This window comes from Macaca thibetana, chromosome 1 (genome assembly GCF_024542745.1).
Source record: "Macaca thibetana thibetana isolate TM-01 chromosome 1, ASM2454274v1, whole genome shotgun sequence".
Classification (NCBI taxonomy): Eukaryota; Metazoa; Chordata; class Mammalia; order Primates; family Cercopithecidae; genus Macaca; species Macaca thibetana.
This window is the reverse complement of record NC_065578.1, coordinates 63,006,852-63,029,880: the sequence shown is the minus strand read 5'-3', so window position 1 is coordinate 63,029,880 and position 23,029 is coordinate 63,006,852. Positions and strand designations below refer to the sequence as shown.

The window sequence follows — 23,029 nt, the reverse complement described above, 5'->3', positions numbered from 1 at the left end:
TCTTTTGCCAGCATCCATGTAACTGTGGCAGGCAAGTTCATTTGCAAGTAAGATAAAGTCTCAAATCCTTCACAGTTCTTGATGATATTTAGGGGGAAAAAGTCAGCAGGATTGGTGAATGGCCAAATGTAAAACGTTAGGGAGAAAATGGAATCAAAGATTACTTGTGGTTTTTTTGTTTGTTTGAAGGTTGAAGTTTGGACAGTGGTGTGAATGGTTACTTTAGACAGTGGTGTCACCAACAGAGGTGGAATATATAACAGGTACAAGAATGTAATATGTAGTGAGGCATAGTGGGTGCTGAGGATGAGATAATAATTCAGTCTGGAGACCTATGAGACATCCATGTGGAAGTATCCAACACAGAGATGAATAATGAAGACAAAAGGGTAAGGGCTGGGGTTAAAGATATATGGGGGTCATTAGCATCAGGGTGTAGCTAAACCCATGATATTGGATAAAATCCTCTTACATATAGAAACCATCATATTCATCCTTAAATCCTTAGTCCCCTGCAGAGAGCTTTGCACAATGTATATGCTCAATAAAAGTGTGTCAATGAAATAGCTAAAAACAGATCCAGAATTAGTTGTATCCTTTATTTAAATTAAAATTGCTTCAGTGGTTATCGAAGTAATGCTAATTCAGGTTTTCTCAAATCAGAGTCTCAAATACAGGGTCTGTACATTTTTTTCACATGAAATACAACCAGTTTCATACACAAATAATTACAAATTCATCATTCTCATAGATGTAATATGGAAGCAGAACAAAATTCTAAGACTCATAATTTCATTGATTAAAAAGCAGTATTGTTGGTTATCTTACTGGAGAAAAAAATTCTACTATCCACAGGATCACTTCTACCTTCATTCATTTAAAAACACAAAAAACTGGCTGGGCGCAGTGGCTCACATCTGTAATCCCAGCACTTTGGGAGGCTGAGGCTAGCGGATCATGAGATCAAGTGATCAAGACCATCCTGGTCAATATGGTAAAACCCCGTCTCTACCAAAAATACAAAAACTAGTCGGGCATGGTGGTGTGCACCTGTAGTCCCAGCTACTTGGGAAGTTGAGGCAGGAGAATTGCTTGAACCCGGGAGGCAGAGGTTGCACTGAGTCGAGATTGTGCCACTACACTCCAGCCTGGCGACAGAGCAAGACTTCATCTCAAATTTAAAAAAAAAAAAAAAAAAAAAAAAAAAAAAACCTTACTGAGGACCTACTCTGTTCATGGAACTGTGCTGAAATCTGTAAGGGATCTAAAAAGCATAAAAGTCCCTTCCTTAAAGGAAATTACAAAAGCAGGGTGGTGACACATACACCAGACTAGAATTTAGTTCCAAGTTCCAGATTTAGCAATTTTATGACCTTGAGCAAGTTACTTAACCTCTACAACCTTTAGTTACTAAACTTCTAAAAAGAAAATAGTGAAAACGCATACCTCATAAAAGGCAATGAGATTTACATTTTGTAATACATGTAGAGTGTGTATTATAATACTCCATCAAAAGTGGTGGCCAGTATGATTACCATCATCATAAACTGATTGGGGAAGAAATACTCATAGAAATACTCACAGAAAAACCACTCAGTGAAGGATAGTCCAGAACATTATAAATGCCATTGAAGTGCTAAAGCGCTAGAAACGCAGACCCTTAGGAACCTGTTGAGAACAGTAGTAGTTACCACTGTGTTTTAACTTATTTAAACCAGCCCAATAAACCTATGAGTGAATAGTATTATTCCCATTTTCTAGATGAGAAAATTGACACCCAGGCAAGTCAAGTAACATACCCAAGTTCACCCAGCCGAAAGTGGTGGAGCAGGAAATAAACCCAGGCTGTCCGGCTCCAGAGTCTGATGCCTAGCTGGCTCCTCAGGAAGAATCATGCATTTTTATAACTTACATTTTGAAAAGAAAAGAACTGAACTCTTTGAAAGTATTTGCCTTCAACTCAAAACTATTATACAAATACTATTCTACTCAGAATTGAAAGATTGTTTTAAAATATCTAAACAGGGCCAGGTGCGGTGGCTCACACCTGTAATCCCAACACTTTGGGAGGCCAAGGTGGGTGGATCACCTGAGGTCAAGAGTTCGAGACCAGCCTGGTCAACATGGTGAAATCCCATCTCTACTAAAAATACAAAAAAATTAGCCAGGCGTGGTGGCCCGCACCTGCAGTCCCAGCTACTGGGGAGGCTCAGGCAGGAGAATCGCTCAAACCTGGGAGGCAGAGGTTGCAGTGAGCCCAGATCACGCCATTGCCCTCCAACCTGGGTGACAAGAGGGAAACTCCATCTCAAAAAAAAAAAAAAAAAAAAACCAAAAATCTAAACAGACAAGCAGAGAGACTTTTCTAGGTTTGCTCAGGTCCTATTCCACAGATTCTGATAACTGTGAAGGAAGAAAGATTTAATGCGTCGCACTGAACACTGTATAAGACAAAATCACGGTGCATTGTGGACAGATGCACAAAATCCAAAGTGACTCAAAGTGTAGGGGTTTGGGCTTAAAGCTCTGAGGCACCTTTATGAAATAAAATGACTCCATTTACCAACTCTCATTTTCTACTGTTCATAAGCACTTCCTTAAGCTTAATTTAATATATACCCCTCTCAGATGCAGAGTTTTAGGGGGTTGTTTTTCCCTTTACATGTGAATAATGTAACAGACTGATGGGATATATTCAGCCACTGTGTAGGGCCACCTTGGACTTTCATCAAATTTTGTTTTATTTAATTTTCAAAGACAATAATGATGAAATACCCTAAATATCCAACCACTGAGTGATGGCTAAATAAACCATGTAGGCTGTGCTCACTCAGTGTTATATCACACAAAACACTAAAGACAATATTTCGCCAAGCAAGGCTGCATGCGCCTGAAGTCCCAGCTTCTCAGGAGGCTGAGGCAGGAGGATCACCTGAGCCCAGGAGTTCAAGTACAGCCTGGGCAACATAGAAAGACCCAATCTCAAGGAAATAAAAAAGAAAAACAATAGCTATAAAGACTTGAAAAAATAGTATATATATTAAGTGAAAGAAAAAACTTGCTACAAAATAGCATCGACAAGATGATTACATTTATGGATGAAAATGTATGCATAGGGCAAAAAAGCCTGAAGGAAATGTACCAAAATATTAAAAGTGATTTTTTGTGTTAATAATATGAGCCTGGGGAGATTTAATAGTCTTTCACTTTCTCAATGTTTCTTTATTTTCTGAATTTTCTTTGATACATATATTAGTTTTTAATTGCAGTAAACCAATATAGAAACAAAAAAGTTCAGTGTGCTATGCATTGCACTACAGAGCCTTCTTACACTTTTTAAGTGTTCAGAATATTTGTACTACAGACAGATTAGTGAATAGATGCCAAATTAGATAGATAGATAGATAGATAGATAGATAGATAGATAGATAGATAGATAGACATTCTTTTACCAAAACATTACAGAATAACTCCTCTTAGAAATACAGTCAAAATCTGGCTTCCCCATCCAATTCAGCTGTCTCTTTCTTTAAACCAATGAACCATCTATTTCTTTAAGGTAAATGTTACTTAAAAGCATCTTAGATGGATAGATCTGACTTTTTAAGCCCTAAATAGAGGGTACAGGTAACCAATTAATGCATGAATTACAGCCATGCATCACTTAACAACATATGTTCTGAGAAAAGCATCCTTAGTTGATATGCTTGCTGTCATGTGAACATCACAGAGCGTACTTACACAAACTTAGATGGTATAGCCTACTCCACCCCTAGGCTTTATGATATGGCCTATCGCTCCGAGGTTACAAACCTGTACAGCACATTACCACACTGAATACTGTAGGCCACTGTCACACAATGGTATCTGTATAGCTAAACATACCTAAACATATAAAAGATGCAGTAAAAATACAGTATAAAAGATTAAAAATGTTATACCTGTAGAGACCACTTACCACGAATGGAGCTTGCAGGAATTAGAAGTTGCTCTGGGTGAATCGGTGTGAGTGAAAGTGAAAGCATAGGACATTACTATACACTACTGTAGACTTTATAAACACTGTACACCTAGGCCACACTAAATTTATAAAGTATTTTTGTTTCTTCAATAATAAATTAGACTTAGCTTACTGTAACTTTTTTACTTTATAAACTTTTTATTTTTTAACTTTGGACTTTTTCATAATGCTTAGCTTAAAACATAAACACATTTTACAGCTGTAAAAAAATATTTTCTTTATATCCTTGTTCCATAAGCTTTTTTCTATTTAAACGTTTTTAAGTTAAAAATTAAGACATAAACAGGTCAGGATCATCAATATCACTGTCTTCCACCTCCATGTATTGTCCCCTAGAAGCTCTTCAAGGGGCAATAACAATGCCTTCTTCTGAAATACCTCCTGAAGAACCTGCCTGAGGCTGTTTTACAGGTAATGTTTTGTTTTAGAAGCAAAAGCAGTACACTCTCAAATAATAATAATAAAAAGTATAGTAAATACACAAACCAGTAACATAGTTGTTTATTACTATTATCAAGTATCAAGTATACTATTATCAGTATACAATTAGGTATATGTATATAACTGGCAGTGCTATAGTTATACAGGACTGGCAGGGCAGGTTTATTTACACCAGCATCACCACAAACACATGAGTAATGCACTGTACTACAACATTACAACAACTACAGCCTCTCTAGGAGTTTTTCAGCTCCATTATAACCCTATTGGACCACCATCTTATATGCAGTTCTAACGTTGACAGAAAGATGATTATGCAGTGCCTGACTGTAGCTACCATACAAATGTGACAGGAAGAGTAACTTAGCTCATACACAATTACATGCATACTTACTTTTTAAGAGACAGAATCTCGTTTCTGTCACCCAGGCTAAAGTGCAGTGGCAGGATCACGGTTCACTGCAGCCTCGATCTCCTGGACTCAATTGATCCTCCCACCCCAGCCTCCCAAGTAGCTGGGACTTCAGGCACACGCCACTGTGCCCAGCTAATTTTTGTATTTTTTGTAGAAACAAGGTCTCACTATGTTGGCCAGGCTGGTCTGGAACTCCTGGCCTCCAGCAAAGATACACACTTTCTTTTGGCAGCCACAAACAATTAATTACCAATATAAATGTCAATATGACACATTGAAACTGCTTTTCAGAAAAGGTTATCCAAGCTTAATTTTGTCAAAGAAAAAAACCTACTCTACTGGCCAGAAAGTACTGAGTTCAGTCCAACGAAATGACTAGAATAGCTACACAAACTACATAGTGAACTTTGGAGGCTGTTTCCATCTGGAAATGTGCATCATGTACACATTGCCCCATATGCCACCAGTAATGCTTTAACCACTTTCAAAACACCAGCCATAACACAATCCGAAAAAGAATAATAGTATGCATATTTTTAAAAAAAGAATACAATTATTGGAAGAGCTTTGGGAAATTAACGCAGCCCTACTGTGGAGGTCAAATTCATACGCAGTATAAAATGAAAACAAATCTGACATACTGAACACTTGTCATGTGGCTCTTACAGGGTAAGCACAATTTTCAACGCTGGATAGAAACTGGAGTCCAGTGGAAAGTACAGATGATTGACTACCCTTCTTTACAGGGAACAGAAACATTCTCTTAGACCCCTGCTGCTTTGGCCAAGTTAAGCTCAGCCTCATCATGCCATTCATCCAAGACAGGGCACCAATGTCTTGATGCTGGTTAACAGATAATTCAAACAGGCACACACACTTCATCACTGTAAGAGGTACCTCTATGTGGTTGTCAGCCTTTAGCGATATCAACTCAACAGGCCCACAAGCTTTTTACAAAATAAACACAAATTAATTGGGAGACAAAGATGGAGGGATAGGAGGGGACATTTTTAAAAAGACAGAAAGTCAATTGCATTAGTGGTCACAAAAGAACCAGGGGTGTTTTTGTTTGGTAGTGGATCAGCTACATGCAGAATGTTCACCTCTTTAAATAAGGCATTGGTGATTTTAAGAAATTAACTTTAGGTCTGATTACTGCCAGGTGTAGAATTTCTGCAAGAAGATGTCATGGAGTAGAGAAAAATCTACAGTGTCTGTTCCTATTTCTGTTTATAACCTCTGGACTTTAGTATCGTCTCTTGGGCTATCTGCAGAGGCCTTTTCATACTCATCCACTCAGAATTCCCCCCTGCTAATTATGAAATCTTAAGAAACTGGCTATAGGAAAACAACTTTTGGTCATAACTTTTTGTTCCTATTTATTAATATATCCTAACTCACTTGGCATTCCACATCTATAGATGCTATTTATGGTTCATAAATTTAGTTTTCCCACTGGTTCAGATAAGCAGGTCCTAAAAATGATATAAGATGTGCTTTTTTCTACAAAGTCTCAAAAGCCATCAGATACTACAATGAGAGTGAATCATGGACGGACTATGGGGTTGAGGCTTAGGGCCTGGACTCTGGAATCAGGCAAACCTGGATTCAAATCCTGACTTCGTATATCAAGTTGCGTAACCTTGAGCAAGTTCTTTAAGTTCAAAATGGTCCTGACCCCAGCGGGGCTATTGGGAGGATGGAATGCAATAGTTGACAAAAAGCAAGCAGCAGATCTGAAATTCTACCTCTTGGGGCTACCTAAGGAACAATGTTTTCAAATTATAAAATCTCTGCTGGGAGACAACAGAATCAAGAAGAGAGTGTTTTCACTTTAGTCACTACACAAATTAAAGTTGCTGTGAGGCTAGTGTCAGCTTTACTTTTACCTAAATGTGTGACATATTAATCACTCCCAAGCTCCATTTCCTCAGCTTTAAAAGAAGAGGGTGGTCTCAATGAAGCTCTATCAAGATCTGAGTACTTGCAAAAATGAAATCCACATTTCTGTGTGCAGCCTATATTGTCCAACAACACAAGTGCCTTTTAACAATGAAATCATACTCTCTTTCCACCTACTTTTCCCATACTTTAGAGTATTTTACTGCACTATGAGCTTCTCAAAAGGAAAGACAATGTCTTGCCTGTTGTTTCTACCCATAGTGCTTCTAAGAATATCTGGCACACTACAGATGACCGAGGAATAAATGAGCGACTGAATCATCTCACTATCCTCCCTAAAGGCACATAAATTTTGCACACAGTAGGTATCAAAATACATTTGTTGGAAAAATGGATTTGAGCAAAACTGGGAGTGCCTTTACAGGTAGGGACTTCCTCTTACTCATCTCTGTAGCCCCTGGGCCTGGGCAGAGCCTGGCACAAAGAAAGGAGGATCAACTAATCTTTTGGCTCTGGAGACATGCTAGCAATTGACCTACTCAAAAAGTAATTGGCAAGATGTGTGTGGATTCCAGTTCCAGAAGGCCTTCTCTGTGCCTGGCATTGTACAAGATGGTTTGCATGATGTTTTCTCAACAGCTCTGATAGGGATGAGTGACATCATTTTAAAATGAGTGAGCAAGGGTTCAGAGAGATTAAGTCACTTGTCCAAAATCACAAAGCTGATAAATAACAGAGCTGGGATTTAAAACCAGGCTTCTGGAACCTGTGCTTTTTCCATTATGGGAGATTACGAAAGAAGGGAAAGCACCAAAATAGATGAGACCACCTTATTTGAAGCTGTGTGACTTTAGGGGAGGATGGAGGAGGCAGCAACAGGTAGATAGGGTTCAAGGAGGGAAGCTGACCAGTGGGGCCAACCACCCCAGCCAATTATTGATCCACGGGCCTGCCACCTGCAGCCATGAACAGCAGGTCTTGAAGAATGTTGATTAGAGCCATTTCCCAAGCAGAATTGACCAGGTAGTGGCTGGCGGTAATGGCAGTCCAGACCAATTCCTTCTGGTCATTATATACAAGTCCAGGCGAGCCCATCAGAATGCCTTGGGCCCAGATCTTGGAACAGTAGTCCACTTGCCATCTTGGAGCCAATGCACAAAGCACAAGAACTCCCACATGGAAAGACTAACCACATTTTCTAGACTAGTGCTAGAAGAGGAGGAGGCCTGAATACTTTGTCTCAAAGGAAGAAATTTAATGACTCTTGGTTTTGGAAAAATCAATTTTAAGAGTAAGGCTAAGTCCCATGTGCTCATCATAGAAACAAAAAGAGATAACATTCATTGTCAAAGCATCAGAGCAGGAGAGCTGCCATTTTTTAAAAATGCTATTTTATAGTTTTGTTAAGATTCAGCATGTAAACAGCAGTACCCCTCCTATGACTACAGGGTAAACTAATTTAATAAAATCAAATATGTTTGAAACACATTCTGTTCTTAACAGTAACACCAGCTAGAAACATGGAATCTTATATATCCGTATACAGGCATGATAAAACACTCAGTATAATTACTTTTTAATTCATCTAGGGGTACAAAAGTAATTCTTCTAGAGACACCACATAGACCCTCTAGTTTGCAGGCTCAGAGTAACCCACTTTAAATATCTGAAGGAGACCCTGCCAACCCTCGGCTCAAATGCCCCATGCTTCCTGAGGCGTCTCCATCTCAGCTCCACCAAGAGGGTCTAAGCTCAGGGTAACATCTTTCTTACTACAAGAACTTAACAGCCTGCTTAGATGGAGAGGACAAAAGCTACACAGGATGTTAGAGAGAAAGCAATGCCAGGTCAGTAACTAACTGAGCTTTCTCCCTGAGTTGGAAAAAAAAACCCAAAAAAAAGAAGAAAAGTCAAATAAAAGCCCTTGGGACAGAAAGCATTGATGTAATTTCACTATTCCTAAGCATGCCAGAAGCCATAAATATTTGTAAAGCATAATCTTTATATTTGCAACGTTCAAGGGCATAACTAGAAAAAAAAATCAATGTGTAAATATGCACATGTGCTAACTATTCTCTTAGATAGATCACTCAGAAAGAAAGAAAGAGAGAGAGAAAGAGAAAGAAAGAAAGAAAGAAAGAAAGAGAAAGAAAGAAAGAAAGAAAGAAAGAAAGAAAGAAAGAAAGAAAAAAAAAAATGCAAGCAGGCAACCGGAAGTCCAAATATTGCTGGAAAAGTTTGGGTTGTTTCTGTCTGAAATTTACTCTGATCAGCCCTGCAGAATCTGTCCTTGCACACTACCTCAAAGGAAAAAGAAGAAGAAAGAAAGAAAAGGAACTTTATAGATAGAATCTCCAAACCCATGCTTGACTCCTCGCTCTCCGCTCACCTCCCAGAGCAGCCAGTCAGAGCTTGGAGAACACATCACCCCCAGAGATCATTCTGAGGCTCTGTCCCTAAGCTGGCCAGGACCCTGGGCCCTGGGAGCTTCCCCTTGTCACCCTGAAGCCCAACAAAACAAAGCAATCCTTCTCCAAGATAGCCATCTAACTATTTAAAGATCATTCTCATGTCTTCTCCTTTTCTGGCTTGCTCTTTTCTGGACATACCTGGTTTGTCACTGTTCATACCCCAAGGGTGGTCTGACCAGCACACACTTAGAAAAGATAAAAGCACTGAAACCTTTCCACTCAGGCAGTCCATTTCACTTAACACTCACAATCCAAGCAACTCAACATTGTAACTAGTGATCCCTGCCCCAACCCACAATTGTACTTAAGTGGATTAATATTAATAATAAAACAGCTACCTGTTACTGAGTGTCTGCTGTCTGCCAGGAATTGTGTTACACAGAGTCAGTTCTGCTATAACACAACATATGAGTTCTGAGAAATCACCATACTATACAAAATTATGCAGTAAAAACAGCAGAGTTTATGGAAAAACAGGATTGGGACACACTACCACTTTCTTGTGGAAATGGGCATTGTAAGGGTTACAGCTTATGGGTTACTGTGAAGTGGTAGATGGGGGGCTGGTTATCAGAAAATGGACAGAAAGTTGTAATGGCAAACGTGGACGAGTGTAACTTGAGTGTAACTCCACACATCTGGTGAACTGAGGGAGCTGGTAGATGTTTCAGGTGTGTGTGTCTATATATTACCATGCAGCTCACTTTAGCTGAGTGCCATCTTCTGAGTCCACCTAGTGCTTTTTATGGATACAACTGACTATGTAAGTAAACATAAAATTTGCATTATTCTCAAATTTTTCTGAATATATCAATCAGCTTTGAAAAAAATGTGTGTGTTTTCAAAACAACTGTTATAGCAGCACTGACTAGAAAAATAAATCAGTGCATAAATATGCACATGTGCTAACTATTCTCTTAGATCAATCAGAAAGAAAGAGAAAGAAAGAAAGAGAAAGAAAGAAAGAGAAAGAAAGAAAAGAAAGAAAGAAAGAAAGAAAGAAAGAAAGAAAGAAAGAAAGAAAGAAAGAAAGAAAGAAAGAAAGAAAGAAAAGAAAGAAAGAGAGAGAGAGAAAGAAAGAAAGAAAAAATGCAAGCAGGCATTTTTTATCTCATTAAATCCTAGCAACACTGAAAAATAGGTAGTACTAATTCCATGTTCCAGAAAAGGAAACAGAGGCTCAGGGAAGCTAAATGATTCCCAAAGCCACATCACTGGTTGATATGGTTTGGCTCTGTGTCCCCACCCAAATCTCATCTCGAATTGTAATCCCCACATGTCAAGAGAGGAGATTGCTTCTCCTTTACCTTTCGCCATAATTGTAAGTTTCCTGAGGCCTCCCTACCCATGTGAAACTGTGAGTCAATTAAACCTTTTTTGCTTATACATTACCCAGTCTCAGGCAGTTCTTTACAACAGTGTGAAAACAGACTAATACAGAAAATTGGTCCTGAAAGAAGTGGAGCATTGTTATAGTGATATCTGAAAATGTGGAAGTGATTTAGGAAGTGGGTAATGGGCAGAGAATAAAAAAGTATGAAGGGCTCAGAAGAAGACAGGAAGATGTGGGAAAGTTTGGAACCTCCTAGAGACTGTTGAATGGTTTTGACCAAAATGTTCATTGTGATATGGACGATGAAGTCCAGTATGAGGTGGTCTCAGATGGAAATGAGGAACTTATTGTGAACTGGAGCAAAGGTCACTCTTCCTATGCTTTGGCAAAGAGACTGGTGGCATTTTGCCCCTGCTCTAGAGATCTATGTAACTTTAAACTCGAGAGAGATGGTTTGGGTATCTGGTAGAAGAAATTTCCAAGCAGCAAAGCATTCAAGATGTGACCTGCCTTTTTCTGAAAGCATACAGTCATAGGCATTCACAGAGAGATGGTCTGAAATTGGGATTTATGTTTAAAAGGGAAGCAGAGCATAAAAGTTTAGAACATTTGTATCCTGACCATGTTGTAGAAAAGAAAAACCCATTTTCTGGGGACAAATTCAAGCTACCAGCTGCAGAAATTTGCATAAGTAAAGAGAAGCTAAATGTTGATACCCAAGACAATGGGGAAAATGTCTCACAGGGCAATTCAGAGATCTTCATGGAAACCCCTCCCATCACAGGCCCAGAGGCCTAGAAGGGAAAACTGGTTTTGTGGGCCAGGGGTCCCTCCTGCCCTCCCTGTTCTGTACAGCCTTAGGACATGGCACCTTGAGTCTCAGCCACTCCAGTTCCAGCCATGGCTAAAAGGGGCCAAGGCACAGCTCAGGCATTGCTTCAGAGCGTGGGAACCCCAAGCTTTGGCAGCTTCCGCCTGGTGTTGGGCCTGCGAGTGCACAGAAGATAAGAGTTGAACTTCAGAAGCCTTTGCCTAGATTTCAGAGGATATATGGAAATGTCTGGATGTCCAGGCAGACGCCTGCTGCAGGAGTGGAGCCCTCATGGAGACCCTCTACTAGGGCAGGCAGAGGGAAAAAATGGAGTTGGAGTCCCCACACAGAGTCCCCACTGGGGAACTGCCTAGTACAGCTGTGAGAAGACGGCCACCAGCCTCTAGATTCCAGAATGGTAGATCCACTGGCAGCTTGCCCTGTGTACCTGGAAAAGGTACAGGCACTCAATGCCAGCCCATGAAAGCAGCTGTGTGTCAGGGGGGCTGTATCTGCAGAGCCACAGGGGCAGAGCTTCCCAAGGCCTTGAGAGCCCACCACCTCTTGCATCAGCATGCCCTGGATATGAGACATGTAGTCAAAAGAGATTATTTTGGAGCTTTAAGATTTAATGGCTGCCTGGCTGCGTTTTGGACTTGGCGCAGGGCCTGCAGCCCCTTTGTTTTGACCAATTTCTCCTATTTGGAATGGGAACATTTACCAAATTCCTGTACCCCCATCGTGTCTTGGAAGTAATTAACTTGCTTTTGATTTTACAGGCTCATAGGCAGAAAGAACTTGCCTTGTCTCAGATGAGACTTTGGACTTGGACTTTTGCGTTAATGCTGCAACGAGTTAAGACTTTGGGGGACTGTTGGGAAGGCATGATTGGCTTTTAAATGTGAAAAAGACATGAGCTTTGAAAGGCGTCAGGAGTGAAATGATATGGTGTGTCTCTGTGTCCCCACCCAAATCTCATCTCAAATTGTAATCCCCACGCATCAAGGGAGGGACCTGGTGGGAGGTGATTGGATCATGGGGGTGGTTTCCCCCATGCTGTTCTCATGATAGTGGTTCTTTTAAACCAACAAGATCTGATGGTTTAAAAGTGGCACTTCTCTCTTAGCACTCTCTCTCCTGCTCTGCCATGTAAGACATGCCTCACTTCCCCTTCACCTTCTACCATGATTTTAAGTTTCCTGAGACCCCCCCAGCCATGCAGAACTCTGGGTCAATTAAACTTCTTTTGTTTATAAATTACCCAGTCTCAGGTAGTTCTTTATAGCAGTGTAGAAATGAATTAAAACACTGGCAATAAGTAAGATGCAAAGCAAGGATACAGCCAAGGTCTACCCAGCCTCTTCTCCACTACCTTATGCCCTATTGTTGCCACTTTCTTTTACTTTGGCAACCAGTGCTGGACAGGAGGTACTGTGACACTTTCTGTGCCTTAAAAGCAGATTCAAAACTGCTCTGACTCCTCCACCCCTGCTTTAACTGTCTGCCCCATAGTGGCGTAAAAGTTAATGCAAATATATATGTCTGTAGCATTACCGTGTCCCTTCCCTCAAGTATGAGCTATGGCCTCAAAGATAATTAAGCTTTTTATGAAATTTTTTTTTTTGGCCTCATTGCTATGATACTCACCAGTCAGATTCAACAGAATTTCAGCAGATTTCATGGAGCTTAAGGATTTACTTTCTGGAAGGCCCTTTCACTGTTTTCACAACCTCCCTTCCTGGGAGCTTGTGTTCAAGTTCCTTGGCGAGGAAATAAGCTGTCTTACTCCATTAAATGACTGTTGAAAATGAAAGTCAGACCAAGTCACTCCTTTCTTGGAAGACTTCCATGGCTCCACACTGTCCTTAGGATCAAATCCAAGCTCCCCAGCATGGCCTGCAAAGTGCTCCTTGATCTGTCCCCAGACTATATCACAAGCCACATCCCTATCCACTTATCTGCCCCCACACTGGATGTTCCAGAAAGACTGAATTACTTTCAGTTCCACCAGTACTCTATGGTTCTGCACTTCCAGACTCTGTATATTATTCCTCCTACCTGCAATAATCTCCATGCCATCAATTACATCACACTCCCTTCGCCTGTTGAATGCCCATTCCATCTCCAGATCTCAGCTTCTATGCTCCTTCCTCACAGAAGCCTTTCAGGGTCCTGTCCCCACATCTGAATTAGGAATCCCTCGTGGGGGTGCTCCCATAGCAGGCTGCACATTCCCTATCACACTATTCCTGTCACCTGCTACCCCACTTTGGTGAAATTACTTATTTGTCCAATTATTAAGCTCTGTGAAGGCAGGAACTGCATCTGGTTGATTAAATGAATAAATGAATGAATACACTGCATAACACATAGCATAAAAGAGCTTTCATGTGCAACATCTCATCTGACCCACATATGCCATATGAAACAAATGGGGACTCAAACAAAGGATCCAAGAGAGCAAATGCATTAGGTATTACCACACAGCCAGTACCTGGTGGAACATCCATTTACTCAATTCATCCAAGTAAATTATAGTAACTATGTTCTAGGCACTGGGTATACAGCAATAACCAAATCAGACAGAAACACTTGTCCTGGTGTTGCTCACGTTCCCAAATAAGTAAGTCAATATATCAGTACATCAATATATCAGTTTATCAGATGGCAATGATATGACGTAAAAAAAAATAAAGGAAGGAGATAGTTAGGGCCTCACTGAGATGGTATAATCTGAACAAAGACCCAGAAGAGGAAAGGGAGTGATCCCTGCTGGTCTGTGGTCTCCAAAGTGCTGAAGCAGGAGTAGCCTGGCAAGTTCAAGGAGGAGCAGCAAGGACCATACAGCTGGAGAGGAGTAGCTGCATCTTGGAGAGGAGAATGGTAGTTAATATTTCCTGAGCACCTACTATGTGCCAGGGGAATAGAGTAAAAAACCAGAAAGACAAATTCTCTGTCTTTACAGACCTTACAATCTAGTTGCTTAGGTTTAAACATGCTGGAATCAAATCACATGCTTTGAAATACACCATGCATGTAAAGGTCAGTTCACTCCTTAGCCTATCAGGAGGATGCTGATCAACTGAAAACTGCTTTGCAAACCTTCTACTAAATGGAAAAACAGGTAGTGAAAGTTGCCCCCATCAGTAATTTTTGTGCTGGCCTCCCAGGGATGAAAAAGAAGTCATCTTCTGTATATAAACAGTGCCAGCTGCCACATCACAGGGGTTTATGAACTGTGGCTTTCTGATCAAATGTATGAAATTAACAGAAAAATGTTTTAAAATGTATTATTGCTAGGGAAATTACATAATAAAGACAAAAGCCCTATTACTTAAAGTAATGAAAAAAAAATAAGGATTTATAAGCTTCCCAGCTCTGACCTAAATTTGCTGTGCATTATTTTTCTACATCTCTTTCTACTTTAGAAAAACCACTACTAATTGCATTCACTTACACAGTATCAACCAAACCTGGATTTGGGTTTCCTCCAAGACCACCAACAGGCTCAAGTTACAGCAAGTTTATTAAGTGGATTTTTTTTTCTCTTTTGTACAAAAACTAGAATGCTGTTACCTTTGGGGTGGCTTAGCAGATAAATGCTTGATGTGTAACATTTTAAGAAAATCCTGAACATATAAATAAGGGGAATATGCACATTTTCTTAACTTGCAAAATAATACAGGATTTTTTAAAACCTACAGTTTATTGGTGGCTGCGAGCCCGAAGCTAATGAAAAAAACATTTACAAGTTTGGTTTCCACAGTTTTATTCTGTGTTCCCTGGGTACAGATGCTCCTGGCTGTACTCTAGGAAAACCTGGAACTTGGCTGGAAATGGAGAACACAAGGAATTGGAAACCAGTTCAGTTTCACCAAGTTTAAATTTCCCTACAGTGAATAGAGTACCAGCTCCCCACTCAGAAGCCAAACATTAAAATGTATTATTTTCATGGCAATATCCAGCCTTGGTCTTCCTTTAATAGGCTCTCCTCTCATACTTCAGAACAAGAAACCTAGATAGTTTCCTGGTGATTAAATCATCCAAACTGTGCGTCATCAATGCCTTGGCAAGTGTTGAGGCCAAGCAGAATGCTTCCAGTTTACAGAACAAATTCCATCCAACCCCTTGTCAGCATTGCCATCTCCCCTGAGTCCCCTCCAATTTCTTATCTTCTCCTTTGTATTGATTACCTCAGAACCCCACCCACAGTTCTTACTGACTTCCCACCAGCAAAAGAAAGGGAGTGGGGTGAGATTGGGACAGGAGTGTAAATAAACAGCACCTGTAGGAAAAGGTTTCATGACAAAGACACCAAAAGTAATTGCAACAAAGCAAAAACTGACAAATGGGGTCTAATTAAACTAAAGAGCTTCTGTGCAGCAAAAGAAACTACTGACAGAGTAACAGACTACCTACAGAATGGGAGAAAATTTTTGCAAACGATGCACCCAGCAAAGGTCTAATATCCAACATCTATAAATAACTTAAATTTACAAGAAAAAAACAACCAACCCCATTAAAAAGTGGGCAAAGGACACGAACAGACACTTCTCAAAAGACATACATGCAGCCAGCAGTCATACGAAAAAAGGATAATGGCTTCCAGCTCCATCCATGTCCCTGCAAAGGACATGACCTCATTCCTTGTTATGGCTGCATAGTGTTCCATGGTGTATATGTACCACATTTTTTTTATCCAGTCTATCATGTGGGCAATAAACATATGAAAAAAAGTTCAACATCACTGATCATTAGAAAAATGCAAGTCAAAACCACAGTGAGATACCATCTCACACCAGTCAGAATGGCTATTACTAAAAAGTCAAAAAATAACAGATGCTGGTGAGGCTGTGGAGAAAAAGGAATGTTTATGTACCATTGGTGGGAGTGTAAATTAGTTCAACCATTGTGAAAGACAGGGTGGTTACTCCTCAAAGACATAAAAATGGACTTACCATTCAACCCAGCAATCCCATTACTGGGTATATACCCAAAGGAATAGAAATCATTCTATTATAAAGACAAATGCATGCATATATTCATTGCAACAGTATTCACAATAGCAAAAACATGGAATCAACCCAAATACCCATCAACGAGAGACTAGATAAAGAAAATATGGTATATATACACCATGGAATACTATGCAGCCATAAAAAAGAATGAGATCATGTCCTTTGCAAGTACATGGATGGAGTGGGAGGCCATTATCCTTAGCCAACTAATGCAGGAATAGAAAACCAAATATGTCCTCACTTGTAAGTGGGAGACAAATGATGTGAACACATAAACACATACAGGGGAACAACTCACTGGGGCATATAGGAAGGTGGAGGGTAGGAGGAAGGAGAGGATCAGGAAAAATAACTAATGAGTACTAGGCTTAATACTCAGGTGATGCAATAATCTGTAAAACAAACCCCCATAACACAAGTTTACCTATGTAACAAACCTGCACATGTAAAAGCTAAAAAATAAAATAAACTGAACTTTTTTTTCTGAACTTAAAAGCTAAAAAATAAAAATAAAAATAATCAGTGCCTGGCCTCCTACTTTTAGGGCAATCAGTCTTATTCATTACAGCCACTACTATGTTTTCTATTTCTAATCCTCTATTCCCTGGAGTCCAGTATTTCCTTGTGCTTATTTTTGTTCTAGATCTTACAGATGAGGGAACTGAGGTCCACCCAGCTGCAGGCAGGATTGAGACCACGCTAAGTCTCTTGAAAACTGGATTGGGATTCATTCCTCTGAATCATTCTTGTTTAAGTCCAATGGCTCAAATCGAACCTACTGAATATGGATTTTGGCTTAAAAGGAAATAAACACTGAATATTTCTCCCAAGTCACACAGGATAAAGAAATAAAACATTTACATGATGGAATAATATGACACTATTAAAAATTCAGCTTTCAAAGAATATTTTTACCAGTTATATTGAGGTATAACTCACATAACATTGACCCCATTTCGTGTACAGTTCAATGATTTTAGTAAATATATACAGTCGTGCAATCACCACATTTGACTTTTAGAATATTTCCATCATCCCCAAAAGTTCTGCTGCTCCTGGAAATGGCTGCTAACCATTCCCACTTTGCCCAAGGCAAACGTTGATCTGCTTTCTGTCTCTAGTTTTTTGCCTTTTCTAGAAATGTAATGTACATGAGTCACATGATATGTGGTCTTTTGTGCTTGACTTCTTTCACTTAGCATAATGTTTTTGAGGTTTATCCATGTTGTAGCCTATCTGTATTTTGCTCCTTTTAATTACTAAATAGTATTCTATTGTATAGATACACCACATTTTGTTTATCCATTCACCAGTTGATGAACATTTGGTTTGTTTCCAATTTTTGGCTATTATAAATAATGCTGCTTTGAATATCTGCATACATATCTTTGTGTGGGCATGTGTTTTCATTTCTTTTGGATAAATACCCAGGACTGGAGCTCCTAGGTCATATGCTAAGTTTAATTTTTAAAGAAACTGCCAAGTTGTTGTCCAAAGTGGCTGCGCCATTTTAGATTCCTACCAGAAATGGTTGAGGATTTCAGTTTCTCTACATCCTTACCAATGCTTACTATGGTTAGTTGTTTTTTAATCATAGCCGTTCTGTGGGTATGTAGTGGTATGTTATTGTGGTTTGAGTTTATATTTGAATATTCAACAACACTGACAAATATTTACTACATATTACTAAGAGAAAGCAGGATTCAACATAGTCTGTAAAGAAAGACCTTATACATATGCGAGCCCTATACGTATAGGAAGACTGAAAAAAGACACGTCAAAATATTGACAAAGGATAGGAAAGCATTTTTTTCTTTGCTCATAACTGTAAAATTTTTATGAGTAAATATATAATAAAAGTATTTTTAGAAGTTTAAAATATTACTAAAACACTAAGAATGCATTGCCAGTCATTAAGAGGTAGGATACATATCCAAGCCTCAGCTAAACTGAATTCTATTATTCATTTATGAATCATCCATTCTGGGGTTGTTTGTAGCAAATGTGTAAAACCAGATTAGCTTCTCACTGCCTCAAAGCATGCTTCTGAGACCCTACCCCAGGGATCAGCAAAATGCAAACCCCAGGCCAACTCTAGCTCACTGTCTATTTTTGTATGGCCTACAAACTTCAGAATGGTTTTTAAATTTTTAAATGACTGGGGGAAAAAAACAAAAGACAAACTGACAAATGAAAGCTGTATGAAATTCAAATTTTATTTCTATATATAAGTTTTTATTGGAACATAGCCATGCTCATTTGTTTACAAATTATCTATGGCTGCTTTCCTGCTGCTCTGAGTGGAATAGTTGCAACAGAGTCTATATGGCCTGCAAAGCCTGAAATCCTTACTATCCAGACTTTTACAGAAAACGTTTGTTGATTTCTGTCTACCCAACCCTGACGGGTGCACAGAAAAGACCAGATCAGTTCTATTATCCAAAGGAAAACTCATTAGGAGAAAAAAAAAATCTTTTTGGATCAGTTGCTCATTGTATTAATTCATATTAACATGTCTTTTCTTTAACGGTAAGATTTACAGCCAGGCACAGTAGCTCACGCCCAATACTTTGGGAGGCCTAGGTGAGCGGATCACCTGAGGAGTTCAAGACCAGTCCAGCCAACATGGTGAAACTCCATCTCTACTAAAAATACAAAAATGAGCCGGAGTGGTGGCACATGCCTGTAATCACAGCTACTAGGGAGGCTGAGACAGGAGAATGGCTTGAACCCGGGAGGCAGAGGTTGCAGTAAGCCAGGACTGTGCCACTGTACTTCACCCTGGGCAATAGATCGAGACTTCGTCTTGGGAAAAAAAAAAAAAAAAAAGGTAAGATTTGGACTGGGTGTGGGGGCTCATGCCTGTAATTCGAACACTTTGGGAGCTGAGGTGAGAGGATTGCTTGAAACCAGGAGTTCAGGACCAGCCTGCGCAACACAGCAAGACTCCCCCATCTCCACAAAAAATAATTAGCTGAGTGTGGTGGCACGCATTCCTACCCCCGCTACTAAGGAAGCTGAGGCAGGAAGATCACTTGGGCCCAGATTGAGGTTACAGTGAGCTATGATAGCACCACTGCAATCCAGCCTGGGTGACAGAGTGAGACCCTATCTCAAAAAAACAAAACAAAAAAAGTAATATTTGCAGTTAACTGCAGCAATATCAAAAAATTTTCAAAGCACTATCTTAAATTATAAACCTTGGATCTATTAGGTCTTCAGTACTCACTGAATGAATCAACATATAAATCGATGGATGGATGGGTGAGTGGGTAGATAAATGAGTGGGTGGATGGGAGGATTCAACATTTACTGGGGCTGTGGACTAAACGCCATAGCAAGTCCCGTCATGGATTGGGAGGGACCAAGGAAAGAAGAGCTGTCCTCCAGTCTCTGAGGAAGAAAATGGATATAAACCAGTAACTTGCAAAGGAAGAAATACAAATGACAAAAAATATTTTAAAGGATTTTTAACATCACCAGTAATCAAAAGTATATTAACTTAAATAACAATAATATTCTCCTTTTTAACCCAGAAAGTTAAGTATTTTTTTAAATGACAATACATGGCGTCAGTAACGTGTAAAGAAAAAAACTGGCCGGGCACAGTGGCTCAAGCCTGTAATCCCAGCACTTTGGGAGGCCGAGGCGGGCGGGTCACGAGGTCAGGAGATCGAGACCATCCTGGCTAACCCGGTGAAACCCCGTCTCTACTAAAAAGTACAAAAAACTAGCAGGGCAAGGTGGCGGGCGCCTGTAGTCCCAGCTACTCGGGAGGCTGAGGCAGGAGAATGGCGTGAACCCGGGAGGCGGAGCTTGCAGTGAGCTGAGATCCAGCCACTGCACTCCAGCCTGGGCGACAGAGCGAGACTCTGTCTCAATAAAAAAAAAAAAAAAAAAGAAAGAAAAAAACCACTTTATTTCCGTAGAACACAGAGAGGGGGATGCATTTCTGTAACCTTTATGGTAGCCACAATGATTGTGTAGATCAAAAGACTTTTACCTTTGACTCAGTAATTCCACTTCTAAGGGTTATTGCCAAGAAAATAATCACGGATATGCACAAAAATTAACAGATAATCGCAGCATTGTTTATACTAACGAAACAGAGAGAGGAGTAATGCCCAGCAATTCAACAGTAGGGATTAAGAAAACTATGATGCAATCACACACAATGCTAAATTGTGTGATGATTAAAAATTGATGATTTGAGAACAGTGTATTTTGATACAGAAAGCTGTTCACAATAACACTGATAAGTGGGAGGAAAGCAAATTATAAAATCAACTTGCAAGGGAAGTAAACTCATTTTTTAAAATCAGATATTTACATGGAAAAAGTTTCTAATGGTATAAGCTTAAATGAAAATAATTATTGTCTCAATTATTTTTCTTTTTACATCTTTGCTCTTTTCTCATTTTCTACAACAAACATATCACGTCTACCTTTTTAAATAATAAAAAGAATTAAAGATATCCTAACAAAATTGAGGGCTTCAAGGATGCTCATACAAGTAGAATAAAGGAATAAAATCATTCATTAATTAATAATTAGTTGATTAATTAAGGCAAGCAAACTAGGTTGCAAGGTCTTATGAGCTTTTTCAACAAATATCTATTTCGCATCCACTATGTGCCAGACACTGTTACATATACTATAGTTTCATCAGCAAACAAAATGGACAAATCGCTGCCTTCATGGAGATTCTAGTGTTTCACATGTCTCATAATCTCTGAACCCCACATCAGCAAGCATAGTGCTGGGCACGTGGGACAGTCCTACATTCGAAATTAATGTTGGTTAATTTCTTAACAAAAGGATTCATCATGGCAAGCTTCCCAGTACATTTACTAAATGCTTTTATCATCACAAGAAAACGTCTGCACCAAATACAGCTTTTCATGAAGCTGTCCAGTGTGCAAAGTAGAGTAAACCTGGAATACCAAAATCCCATATGAGAACACAGGTTTCTGGGGCAATTCTGACTCAGTCCCCAGCCACTTGAGGAGAGTGGGGAGCTGTCAGATAATATTTCATGAATAGCTGGGCTTAAGTTACTTGAACCAGCTGGGACTTTTCTTAAGCTACATTTTCCTCTGGCCAAAATATCCTCATGGCTGAAGCCGCCTGTTCAGTATCATGCCACAGAGAAATGGGTCTTTCTGTTTTCCTCATAACTGCAGATGCTGCTTCGTTTTCAGGCTAGGGAAACCCACGGACCTGGTATTCAGCTTATGTAATAACTGGCTCCCTGCTGAGGTAAGCCACTAAGAGACCTGCACTCAATTTCAGAAGACAGATTTTTCTCCTTTTGGGCCAAAGCCATTCATAAAGTATTGACTCAAAATAAGTACACACGGGTGCTCTCAGTTTCCCAGAAGTCCTGAATCACTAACACGTCAACCCACTATGGTTTTCTTCCAAATGCAGCAGTGAAAAGTGTTGGCAGTTTCCAATGGATACCAAATGCTATCAACCATCAACAATTGTAAGGGTCTTTGAAATTAAAACCACAAATGCCATCACCACAGGACTGTCAGGGAGAAGTCATTGAAAACCGAAGAGGGAGGCAAGATGGTGGACTTCTTCTGTGTTCAAATCTCCTCATCAGAACTTCCTCTCTGGGTGGAACCTGGGGTCAAGGAAATTGACTTTCTGAAGCTCATCAATGAAATAAGGATAATGATAGTATGGTTAAATGTGAGAATTATGCAGAGCACCTTGCTTTAATCTAGATACAATGTGAATACTTCATTCACAGTAGTTCTAGTGCTTCCTCCCCCCAGCATAATCTTGAGAATAGAAAGGGCTGTGTGGATGGAAAGTGAACACAAAAAATCTTTCCCTTTTCCTTGCTCCCAGAGGCTCCTTATGGAGCACTAACAAGCACAGCTTGTTACAAGAGAAGCCTGTAACAGAGATAGCATATTCCACCACAATTGCTGGAAGGGTTTACGTGTCAGAGATTTGAATTCAAGTCCCATCTCTGCCACCTCCTAGCTGTACCACCTCACATGGGTTATTGAACTTCTCCATTCCTCATCTGTTTCTCCATCTGCACAATAGCAATAAAAGCAATACTTATCTCTAAGGCTTGTTATAAGGATGATATGAGAAAAAGACTTATAAAGTCCTAACACTATCACTACACAACCACTCCAGGCAGGAGATGCATGCAGAACTTTACCTGACCTTTGAATTTTACTGTCAACCCTTGGTATATTCATTCTTGTATCCACATCTTCCCTAAGGCCATAAAAGAACTAATTCTAGCTAAACTCAAAATTCACATCAAACCTGAATCTGCATACAGCAGAAATGACTGCAAGGTAGCAGAGAAAAAAGAGAAGGCAAAATTCACTCTTTTCAGGTACTGGATTAGGATTTCAGTTCTACTGGGGCATTTTCCTTCTCCTAATCTCCCAGTAGTCCTCCATAAACTAAAAGCAAAACCAAACAAACAATGAAAGCCTTCTACAGTGCAATCACAACTTTGGTTTCCAAAATCCACCTTACTAAACACTGCTCTTTGCAGTACAGGGGGGTAGATTTCATGAAACAACCAAACCAGGGTGTAGAAAATGCAGCCAGACTGCAGGGGTTGCAAGGGGACAGGG

At 39.8% G+C, this 23,029-nt stretch overlaps 1 protein-coding gene across 1 annotated transcript in view; it reads right to left on the bottom strand.

The window, feature by feature from the left end:
- ROR1 (receptor tyrosine kinase like orphan receptor 1) overlaps nt 1–23,029 on the bottom strand; it is a 410,977-nt gene that overhangs the window by 343,224 nt on the left and 44,724 nt on the right. The window lies entirely within an intron of this gene.